Source organism: Trachemys scripta, chromosome 4, assembly GCF_013100865.1.
Source record: "Trachemys scripta elegans isolate TJP31775 chromosome 4, CAS_Tse_1.0, whole genome shotgun sequence".
Taxonomy (NCBI): Eukaryota; Metazoa; Chordata; order Testudines; family Emydidae; genus Trachemys; species Trachemys scripta.
Window position 1 is genome coordinate 32,828,671 of NC_048301.1, and position 12,441 is coordinate 32,841,111.

Below are 12,441 nucleotides of genomic sequence, written 5' to 3' on the forward strand. Positions count from 1 at the left end.
TCAGTGTATGTGATGCTGTGACTATCCTTAATGTCCCCCAGGGTGGAGTGATAGGGGAAAGGATGCGGCCCCTGATACCACGTGGAACATTGTTGGGTGGGGGAGGGAGGTGCTGCAATGGAGTTCTCCATGGACTGCCAAGGGAGGCGAGCCTGTGATTGCTCAACTGTAGGTCCACAAGAGTCTGTAGCATCTGTGTTTGCTGACAGAGAAGTCCCATTATGTCCTGGTGCATCTCCCTCTCCTTTTCCTGCTGGGACTCCTGGGCCTTTCTCCTGAAAGCTCTTTCCTTCTACAGGCTGTCTACAATGTTCATCGTCCACACCCTTTGCTCACAGTCTGATGTAGCACTCGCAAGGTTTCACAGACTGTGTCTTCCCAAGTCATCTTCTTTCTCCTCTTTATCTGGCTCATGTGTTCCAAGGGTGTGGAGGTGGAATGCCTCAAGGCAGCAATGGTGGCAGCTGCAGATAAAACACATAGGTACCATTGTCAGTATAGTCACAATGGAAATAGAAAGTTAAGATTCGGAACTCTCCTCCCTTACTCCCCTAAAGTTTTCAACAAGACATGCTTACTGACACCTCTGTTTCAGAGTGCTTGTGCATGGCCCCACTCACAGCACCAGACATGGTAAATATGGCCCAGCAGAGGTGAGGGAAAGGAAGATGGAATTGCGTGGTTGCATGAAACTATAAGTAATGGCACTGAATACTGGCACCATTTTCCACAGGTGGTGGTGATATCTCACTCCTGAGGTTAACAAAGTTACAGAGAACACAAGCTGCTGCTGACATCCCAAAGTCACCCGGGGCCCATGTGCTGTTAGCCTGTGTACTACAATGGTGCCTGCCGAAGTTATCACTGACTGGTGTGGGAAAGTGTTTGGGGAGGAAGAACTAAGGCTGCCATCCCTAGAGACCTTCCAGTGAGGATCGCAGAGTACCTCCATGAAAGTTTCATTGAGATCTCTCAGGAGGAGTCAAGGGACATTCCTGTGTACATAAACAAACTGCTCTGCATGGCCCCCCTGAGTAATTCTAGAAGGGAATAAAAAGCAGATAACATTACCTTTCTTTGTTGTAACACTACCACTTCTAGTATGAGTAAATCCATGAAAAGTTGATAGCTATGTCCTGTTAAGTTGGGGGCACCATCAGCACCTCATTGCAATGGGAAATACAATTACACACTTATCTGAAGTTCCTTCCCTTCCAGCAGGCTCTCCTGTGCTTGCCTGCCAGGACTGTGATGGAGTCTCAAACAGGTCCTGGCTCATGGCATAGCTGGACCCCAGTTGTATGTCTCTAGTACTCCTTGTCTTCCTCCTCCACCTCATCCTTATCTTCACTGTTCATGCCAGGGGCCTCTGGCTTGGGCTCCTCAGAGGTACCCATGGTAGTGTATGGGAAGGTGATGGTGTCTCCGCCCAAGTGTGGAATGCAGGTTTGTGACTTGGCACCAGATTGACTGTTGGCCTCCCTTGGCTTTTGATATGCCTGGTGGTAGTTCCTTTGCTTTCACACAGCACTGATGCTGGTTGCTGTCATACCTTTTTCCTGCATCCCCCTAGCAATCTGTTCGTAGATGTCCACATTTCTATGGCTGGTTTGTAGGTGTGTGTGCACAGCAACTTCTCCCCACGGGTCCAAGAGAGCCAATATCTCCTGTCTAGTCCAAGCCGAAGCGTGTCTTGAGCACAGTATGGTCATCTGGGTAGTTGCACACAACAGTGGAGAGCAGCTAGGTGTGCTTGCCAAGCTGAGCAATCAGGAAAAGGCATTTCAAAAATTTGCAGGGCTTTAAAGGCAGGGCCGGCTCCAGGCACCAGCTTTAAAAGCAGGTGCTTGGGGCGGTCAAAGGAGAGGGGCGGCACCAGTGGCAATTCGGGGGCGGCAGGTCCCTCACTCCCTCTAGGAGCAAAGGACCTGTCACTGAACTGCCGCGGCCAATCGTGGCTTTTTTTTTTTCCCCAATTGCCGCCGGCGATCATGATCGCGGCTTTTTTGTTTTGTTTTGTTTTGTTTTTTTGTTGCTTGGGGTGGCAGAAATGCTGGCGCCGGCTCTGTTTAAAGGGGTAAGGGGCTCTTCTGGAGTTCACAGTTCTGAGCAGCATCGGGCATTGCGGGATGGCTGCTGAAAGACTGTTAGGGTTGCCATAAGTAATGCAGTGTCTACTCACGCTGTGTCAACCTCAGTACATTGGCCATGGCTCAGTGTCGCTTGGGGAGAGGGTGTTACTGCATCGCTGTAACAGGGCGCTTGCATTGGTGCGAGACAAATTTGTGTGGACACTTGTAGGTCAATGCAAGATGGCTTGTGTAGACCAAGCCTTAGGAAAGGCACAGCTACTTGCTTTTACTCTTTAAAATACTTTACCCTGTAATATACATATATATAAATTAGGCAATAGATACATTCCTACATTTATTCCAGAGTAGGGTTTTCCTGAAAGTATTTTCAATTTTTTCCCCCCATTGGCTTTTTTTGGAGACTATCCAAGAAAATTGAGTCCTGCCATGTTGTAACATAAAGGTATTCGTGTGATACTGTATTTAATTTACCTTCCTTCTAATGTGTCCTTTGAATCACTAATTTTATCTTTCATATTAAGGTTATAGTGTGTTTTTCTTCAGAATATTTTTCTGCTTCAGCAGGCAGAGGAAACTCAGTCTTTGCAAGGACGTTAATATTCGGTCAGACTTCACAGCAGCTCACATGGCTATTATTCCAGTAGGCATCACCTTCTCCTGGAGAGAAACCATTGTGGTTAATGCAGTTTTGCAAGTCAGTATAATATTCACTGCATTTCCTTGACACGGTTTAATGGCAAGAGCAGCATGCACCCTGTGTCAGAGAAAATTACCTGTTGACCCTAGATGAAGTGTGATGCCTGTTCTTAACTGAATAGCTATGAAATGATGTGGAAAATCTCATATGAACACCCCTATCCCATAGGGAACTCATTTTCTATCAGCTTGCCCATAAGGAACAATTGGTTTTGGCATTTTCTTTTTATAGGATATTATTAAATATATACCAAGTGATTGCCCACCGAGCCTTCCTCCTGTCTCTGCTCCCTAATGAAAGCATAAACCAATAAGGAAAGTGAATACAGGCGAAAATAAAGTGTGGAAATGTGATGGGGTGATTTTATTATCCTGATAGAAAACAGAGATTGTGGCATTCCCGTTGAAAGAATCAGTCTTGATCTGCTCATGGGAAATTCTTTTATACCAGGTAAAAGACTGGCACAATAAGAATATAGGTGATGTCCTCTTGGGATCTTTATAGCTGTATAATGCAACAGCACTAAATTAGATCTCTCTGGATGGATACATAGATTAATTATGAGTAATAGAAGGGAAATTAATTTCATGCTCTTGAAAGATGCTGCATGATACCCAAATTCTCTCTTGATTCACAGAACGGACATGTTGTCTTCCAAGTACCTCAGCCCTGGCTAAGGGACCAAGTCCGTGAGCAATATTGAACATAAGAACGGCCATACTGGGTCAGACCAAAGGTCCATCCAGCCCAGTATCCGGTCTACCAACAATGGCCAATGCCAGGTGCCCCAGAGGGAGTGAACCTAACAGGTAATGTCCAAGTGATCTCTCTGCTGCCATCCATCTCCACCCTCTGACAAACAGAGGCTAGGGACGCCATTGCTTACCCATCCTGGCTAATAGCCATTAATGGACTTAACCTCCATGAATTTATCTAGTTCTCTTTCAAACCCTGTTATAATCCGAGCCTTCACAACCTCCTCAGGCAAGAAGTTCCACAGGTTGACTATGTGCTGTGTGAAGAAGAGCTTCCTTTTATTTGTTTTAAACCTGCTGCCCATTAATTTAATTTGGTGGCCCCTAATTCTTATATTATGGGAACAAGTAAATAACTTTTCCTTATTCACTTTCTCCACACCACTCATAATTTTATATACCTCTATCCTATCCCCCCTTAGTCTCCTCTTTTCCAAGCTGAAAAGTCCTAGCCTCTTTACTCTCTCCTCATACCCCTAATCATTTTAGTTGCCCTTCTCTGAACCTTTTCCAATGCCAGTATATCTTTTTTGAGATGAGGAGACTACATCTGTACTCTGGATTCAAGATGTGGGCGTACCATGGATTTATATAAGGGCAATAAGATATTCTCCGTCTTATTCTCTATCCCTTTTTGAATGATTCCTAACATCCTGTTTGCTTTTTTGACTGCCGCTGCCTGCTGCATGGACATCTTCAGAGAATTATCCACGATGACTGCAAGATCTCTTTCCTGATTAGTTGTAGCTAAATTAGCCCCCATCATATTGTATGTTCAGTTGGGGTTATTTTTTCCAATGTGCATTACTTTGCATTTATCCACATTAAATTTCATTTGCCATTTTGTTGCCCAATCACTTAGTTTTGTGAGATCTTTTTGAAGTTCTTCACAGTCTGCTTTGGTCTTAACTATTTAAAGCAGTTTAGTATCATCTGCAAACTTTGCCACCTCACTGTTTACCCCATCTCCAGATCTTTTATGAATAAGTTGAATAGGATTGGTCCTAGGACTGACCCTTGGGGAACACCACTAGTTACCCCTCTCCATTCTGAAAATTTACCATTTATTCTTACCCTTTGTTCCCTGTCTTTTAACCAGTTCTCAATCCATGAAAGGATCTTCCCTCTTATCCCAAGACAACTTAATTTACGTAAGAGCCTTTGGTGAGGGACCTTGTCAAAGGCTTTCTGGAAATCTTAGTACACTATGTCCACTGGATCCTCCTTGTCCACATGTTTGTTGACCCCTTCGAAGAACTCTAATAGATTAGTAAGACATGATTTCCCTTTACAGAAACCATGTTGACCTTTGCCCAACAATTTATGTTCTTCTATGTGTCTGACAATTTTATTCTTTACTATTGTTTCAACTAATTTGCCTGGGCAAATTAGTTGAATGTTGTAAATGCAGTGTCCATAACCAATTGAATCTATGGCTTCTCTGCTGAGACTGCCAGCAAGGGTTCCAATAATGTCAGTTGTCGTGGTGGTTTCCAAGCTCTGTATAATTGTCCATTGGAACTGAGACCACAAACACTGAGGGCCTGACCTCCTCTCACTTATAATGGAGTAATTAAGGGTTGACTTCCTGGAATGCAGCTGAGCTGTCCCAGTGTAAAACTGGTGTAAGCAGCAGGAGAATCAAGCTCGAAAAGTGCTATTTTTATTTGGTGGTATTTTACAGTTATTTTACACTGACTTTACACAGGTGTAAATGAGTGTCCCAGGTGTAAAGTAGTGGAGAATCAGGGCCTAAATCTCTCTCTTTTCATAGTTCAGACTAATTGAGAGGCAACATGCAGTACAATCCCTGTTCTGTAGTGACATAAAAGATCAAAACCAAGTGATAAATCATCAGCTGGAAACGAGATCCCTGCAGTTTGGCTGGGCTTCTGATCCATAAAGCTATTTTCCTAGTTTCTTCCATTAGCCTAACTGCAATCTTTGCCCAGTATGTGCAGATCCAAATTACTCTTCCAGGCCAGGACATTAACATTTACAGCATTAATATATTGGGGCCCTTAAAATGAAGTGCGCTAATAGAAAAATCTCCTCAATCCTTTCACACAAATCCCACTATTGAGAACTGACAAAAATAAATGCAATGAACTTTCAGTGAGATTGCATCATATAAAAAGGTGATTAAAAATGCATTTGAGGGACTAGCCTCGTCAATACAAATGCATTGAGGAAACCGAGGGTGTTCCCCAGTTCAGCCAGTGATGGAGTAATTACTGTAATTGACTTCTGTAGCTTAACCCAGGCAACCAGAATTGTTGCTTTTCATGAAGAGGACTTCATCCTGCAGTAAAAAGATGGGATACTTAATAATGTTTAGTTAAGATATGGACAATAATTTGTTCTTTAAAGGGACTTTGCCAACTTGTTTTAGATCCAAAATGAGAATTTGTTTGAAAGATGTTTGTGGGGTATGATAGAGGGGGAAGTGATAGTGGTGCTTACAAAATATTCCTATGAATATAAATGTTTTGATTTTTAAATTTCAATGAAAATCAGGATTTTTTTTGGGTGGGGGAGGGATTTAAACATTCCCTTAAGTGGTATGAATCCCAGCTCAGTGCATGAGAACCAGAAAGCAAACCTGGCTACAAATTAGAAATTATTCTGTTCCAAAATCCAAAAACCTCCAAACTTCCTGGCTACTTGAGACTCGCCTCAGGGTTGTGCAACCTCTGGATCAAGATCTGAATTCTGTGGCTTGAGCAGGCCCATCTTTTCTACAAACATACAAAGATCAGTCCCGTTTTACTATCCTAGATCAGCGAGGCAAAAAACTAAATAAAAAGCATGACTGGAGAAAAATGAATCCATGTTTTAAATACTTAGTTTTAATCATTTTAGTAGGTAGCAAGAGAGGTAAGACGTTAGTATTAATTATTACATGTTTTCTCTTGACAATGTTCCTTTGAAAGGGCACAGAAAATATATTTCTGCCATTGGCATTTGGTACTGCTTTCAGTTCCAGCCCCCTGAAGTATTATGGCTGACATGTTCCTTTTTTATGGTTTTGGGGAAAAGGTTGAATATCTTTTACTCCTGCATTTAGTCACTGTTGGAGTGGGAACTTAAGTATCAGATCTCTTGGCTGTGCTGCTAGCTTTTAAACATGGTTTTTCTTTGTGATTCTCACTTTTTAGGACATACAGAAGAACTATCTTTTGTGTTCTGTATTACTTCTTTCAGTGTGGTTAATTTAAGTGATGGAATGGCCCATTATTTCTTGATGACTGTCTTTCTTATGGGTACTAGGACTTTACCTAGTAAATTTGGCACAATTTTTCCTATTAAAAGGATAGATATCTTTGTCTATAGCAGGAATTGTACCTCTCAAGACCAATAAGCAGGTAGTCCAGCTTATCATCATGTACCAAGACTGGATGTTTTCAAAAAGATATGCATTAGGAATTATTTGTGGGAAGTGCTATGGCCTATGTATACAGGAGGGTTGAATTAAATTATCACAATGGTCCCTTTTGGCCTTGGAATCTATAAATCATGCAGAGGAGAACTGTCTCCTGTAATAAACAAGCAGGGGGTGATTATTAGAATTTAGATGAGATTTTAACATTAATTTTCTAGCTCTCTTATGATGACTAGGAAACTCAAAGCAAAAGTAAAACAAAGTTCAGAGTTTCGTGACTTACAAGGTTACAGCAGAATTAAGGAGAAACTCATGATGAATTTAAACAATTTTCTTTATAGAATTTGTTTTCAGAGTAGTTTGAATTCAAATGGATGCAATGAATGTCAAGCAGAGCAGAAAACAGACTTGTCCCTACTGTTTTGTTTAGTGCATGATTTTTACTATCTAGCTGCCCCGTGAATCTTCCTTTCCCAATAGCCATGGCTAGTTGTTTAGTATTTACTTCTATAATCTACTTCCATTATTTATTTTAAATTATCAGGGGATGAACGTGAGAGATTTCTTTGATGGTTCCTGCCCTTAAGAGCTTTACCATCTTCATATGTGAGAATAATGCCCAGACCACTAAGGGCACTGATTCTGCTTGGGGGCCTCTGGGGCTGTAACTGCAATAAATAAATTATCTTTAAAATGCTCTAATCTAAACCAGGGTTATGATATCTCCCATCTTCCCCCCTGTCTAAATTTTATCAAACGAGAAGTACAAGAAACCAGGAAGGGGGCTGAAGATATCAATATGTGGATGGCCTGAGTGGTAGCTTGGTAAATAATATATTTGTATTCAGACTGTACAGTACTTTAAAAATCCTAGTCCAGCACCAGTTGAATGAAGCTTTTAGAAAAGCATCTGGTTTAATCTGGTTTTTAGTGGTGGTAATAGCAGTACTCAAGGTGGGATTAATTCAGTTGGGTCCTAAGGAACTTTTACCCTCCACTGTGGGAACCACTTTTTAACCTTGAAAACCACACACTTCTAAGAATGTGGCCAACAGTTGGGAGAAGGGGCAAGAAGTTTCTTCTAAAGCCGATGTCCAAAGCTTGCTTGGTGGATCAAGTAGCAGGTGAACAGCCGTCACACCCTCCCAGAGCCCAAGCCAACGACTTACTGTCCTCCAGCTGCCCACTTAAGTAAGACACGAGCCTGACACTCACTGCTGGAACCTCACGTGACCCTAGCTTTTCCCAGATGTCCTGCTGGGAAATCTGTAAGGGTGTCTATACCCATGGCCAGCTGTCCAGTTTTGTGGGCTCAGAAGCATCCCAGATGGCCCAGTTTTTTTAACCTCCGAAGTAACTGACAGCCCTATGCTACACCAGGAGGGCACTTGCTTGTTACTGTACTTAAGAACTGCGCCCCCAATCTCTTAGATGCAGAGGGGAGCTATTCTGCTTGTTATGCGTTTTATACATAGTAGCGAAGGGGTCAAAGGAATGCAATAGTCTAGCTGTTATTTGGTGCTCCCCTTTTGCGCTGGGGATTTAGGGATGGGAGAGGCGACTGAGCTGTGTTGCCAGGGCCCCAGGCTGTGTTACAGGGAGATCTGCAGCGTTACTCAGCCTCAGAAGAAATCGGTGAGACTTTGACAACTCTAGACCATGGCGCATCATCACTCAGGCTTCCAGGACAAGCCCCCTCCTTGCAGCCGCTTGCTCCGCGGGAACTCAGGGAGCGGCCGGGGCAGCTGCTGGTGCCCCCAGGAGCCCTTTGCACGCTGGGGTTGTAATGACAGTGCGGAGGGAGGCGCAGTCGCAGCCCCCCCCACCCCAGCGGAACAGGGGCGCAGCCTGCGCGGGAAGGGGGGATCAGCAGCGCCCCGCAGGCAGCGGCCTTTCCCGCTTGTTCAGCTGGTGCAGCAGCGACACCTGGTGACCAACGCTCATTAGCGCAGCACGAGGCGAACCGGGGCCCGGAGCCGGCGCGCGCCACGGCTCCCCCGGGGCCCCGCGAAGCGCGGCTGACAAGCGCGGGCCCGGCCGCCCCGCGGGGCACTGTCGTGGGTGGCGCTACAACCTCGTGCCCCGCTGGGCTGCGCGGGCGCTGCTCCGCGGGGCGGTCCGCGCTGGGCCCGGCTGGGCCCGGGCTGCAGCGCTGGGCCCCGCCGGGCTTCGCTTTTCCCGTGGAAATGAAGCGGCGCTGGCGGGGGCCGCTGCGGCTCGCAGGAGCACGGCGAGCTCGCCACTGCCCATGCGGGCTCCCAGCGAGCCCCGCAGCGGGGCTGAGGGAGGGCGCCGAGGGGGTTGAGGGCGGAGGAGGGGAGCTGGAGGCTTGTTTCGGCAGCTGTTACCACAAGGTCGCCTGGCATCTTAGGGCGATTCAGGCAAATTTGTAAATGGTGGCTCCATAGCTCAGTGGTTAGAGCACTGGTCTTGTAAACCAGGGGTCGCGAGTTCGATCCTCGCTGGGGCCTCCGCTTGCTTTTGGCTGTATAGGTTGGTGGAAGTTTGTCCTTGAATTAAATGCAACCAATCTCGTTTTGGTATGTAAGGGCTTTTTAATTATAGTGACAATCCTAAATTCCACACAGCTTCAATGGGTGTTACAGATATAAGGGCAGTATTTGGGGAACTATAATGGTCTGAGGCTATTAGTGATCACTCAATTCTATTAATAATTAATATAAATTAATATTAATATATAAATAATAAACATAAAATATTACTTTAACATTCATATACTTAGCTCTCTTTACCCGAGGGGGATAATAGCATCTTTCGAGTGCATTGTGGGAACCGGTGAGTAAATGTTTGTAAAGCACTCTTTACAATTCCCCTGAAGGGAGGTGCTGTGAAATGTTGTTATTAAGAGATTAAGGGAGCAAATTGCCCCTAGGTGGGGAATAAGTGGCATGAAGGGAGCGTGCGCCAGCTGGACAAGATTATTTGCCTTTTCACAGCTTTGCACTGACCCAGGGCTGCAGGTTTTATTTTTGTCAGAAGCTGCACTTCTGAGAATTCACTTGTCAGTTTTTGCTTTTCCGTGGCCGGGTAGGTTGGCTTGAGAAGAAGTAAAGCCCCAGACAAAAATCCACTTTTGTATTGGCTTTACAAATTTTTTATCCATTTTTCAAGAGATCAAAAAGTCAAAAATACAACAAGAAAAACATTTAAAATAATACAACTACCATTAGCAATGTGAAGAGGGGGGAAATGCAAACATGGAAGCTTCTTTCTTTCATTCACTTTTTGACACAGGGAAGGACCAGGACATGACCACAGGCTTGGTGTGGCCTACTGACAAATGTAATCTAATAATAATAATTATAACTGTTTTGTTTGATTCTAATTGGCTTAAAGAGAAGATCTCAGATTTCTGAATCAATCAAAAACTTCCATATTCAGAAAAGTACATGTTCATTTATTTATATAGTATATATTAGTTTTGTGGCTACAACATTTTCTGACTGGCCGAAGCTCTCCTGCCAATCAGTCTGCCTAACTCAGTATCTTTTTGATATTAAGGGTATGTCCAGACTACCCGCCATATCGACAGGTAGCGATCGATTTATCGGGGATCGATATATCGCGTCTTGTTAAGACGCGATATATCGATCCCCGAACGAGCTCCCCATCGACTCCGGAACTCCACCGGAGCAAGCGGCGGTAGCGGAGTTGACGGGGGAGCCGCGGCCATTGATCCCGTACCGTGAGGATGGGAGGTAAGTCGGAATAAGATATGTTGACTTCAGCTACGGTATTCCCGTAGCTAAAGTTGCGTATCTTACATCGACACCCCCCCAGTGTAGACCAGGCATGAAAGTCCACTAGCTATGGAATGCAGAAGTGGCAGGTCTGGATAATTTTTGGTGGTGCCCAGAATGGGTCCAAGTCCCACCCCCGGGAGGAGGTTCGGGCTCTGGAAGGGAGTTTGTGTGCTGAATTCGGGCTCTGGGCTGGGGCAGGAGGGAGTGCGGGTTCTGGGAGGCAGTTTGAGTGCTGGAGAAGGTTCGGGCTCTGGGAGGGAGTTGGGGTGTGGAAGGGGGTTTGGGCTGGGGCAGGGGGTTGGAGTGCAGGAGGGGGTGCTGGCTCTGGGAGGGAGTTTGGGTGTGGGGTACAGGCTCTGGGCAGGGGGTTGGGGTGCAGGAGGGGGTGCTGGCTCTGGNGGTGTGGGGTACAGGCTCTGGGCAGGGGGTTGGGGTGCAGGAGGGGGTGCTGGCTCTGGGAAAGAGTTTGGGTGTGGGAGGGGTCAGGCTCTGGGAGGGAGTTTGGATGTGGGGTGCAGGCTCTGGGATGGGGTAGGAGGTTGGGTGCAGGAGGATGCCAGGGGGTCGGCGGTTACCTCAGGCAGCGCCAACTCCCGAAACAACCTGCACACCCCTCTGGCAGTGGCTTGGTGCTCGGTTTGGGGGCAGGGATGTGCCAGCGGCGCGGAGCAGGAAGTCACCTTAGGCTGTGTCTTTCAGTGCTAAAACTTTAGTCATCCAGCGGTGTGAAAAAACACCCTCCCTGCCCCCTGAGCTACAAAAGTTTTAGCGCTGAAAAGCACCAGTATAGACAGCAGTTTGGGGTGGTTATTTTTTTATCGCTGAATGAGCTCTCCCCTGGCGATAAAGCGTGACTACAATGCCCATGTCACAGTGCTGCTGCAGCTGCACTGTAACATGGGCAGTCCCACTGCGCTGCCGGTGGTGGCGGTGACTGGGGGCCCGTGGGACCTTTTAAATCACCCTGGGGCAGCAGGAGGGACTGGGAGGTGCGCCAGGCCGGCATGTGGGGATGGCAGGCAGGGCTGGGGAAGAGACCCGGCCCCAAACATTGGTGGAACTGGGCCCCCGGGACCTGACTATTCATGTAGCCTGGGCACCACGGGCCCATACAACTTGCCGCCCCAATGGGATGGCAATGATATGTAGGGAAGGGACTTTTGAGCATCCCAAGGAGTTTCACAAAAAAACAAAAATTAACTTGTAAAACAAATATCTATAGATGGAATGTGACAGAGTGCTAGGCAAGAAAGGCTGAGTCAGCATTCTGTTCACAGCAGCTCCAATCAAGCAAGGCAGGCTGTGCCTAATTTGTGGGTGGGGCAGGGCAGAAAGGCTAATTAAGTTATTAGGCAGAGCCCACAAATAGGCACAGAAAGGAAGTGGAAAGGGAGAAGCAGGTAAGAGTGAGTGATTGCTCGTGCGCCCTCCCTCGTTACAGGAGTTGTATATGTTATGAAGGTGATGGGAATCCGTTTGTAAATAAACTGCACAAGCTGTTGGACTAGTACAAGGCTCTCTGAATAGTTTGTAGACCGGGACAGGCAGGAGCAAGGAGGCCCTGTTACATGGAAGTTCAGAGCCTTATTCAGTTAATAAAGAAAATGAATGTAACTGTTTATAAGATTTACCTAACACTTGTGTTGGTAATTAGCTTTATCTCTGTGGTGACAGGGTGATCCTATATTATCTATTTGTATCACTAAAATTAGCTAATAATATCTTGTAATCAGAGTTTGATTTATGCCAT

General features: G+C 45.7%; 1 non-coding gene across 1 annotated transcript; it reads left to right on the forward strand.

The window, feature by feature from the left end:
• The first annotated feature begins 9,325 nt into the window (after nucleotides 1-9,325).
• On the forward strand, nucleotides 9,326-9,398 carry TRNAT-UGU. Its single transcript has one exon. It is a non-coding gene; the product is annotated as a tRNA-Thr (tRNA).
• The last annotated feature ends 3,043 nt before the right edge of the window (nucleotides 9,399-12,441 follow it).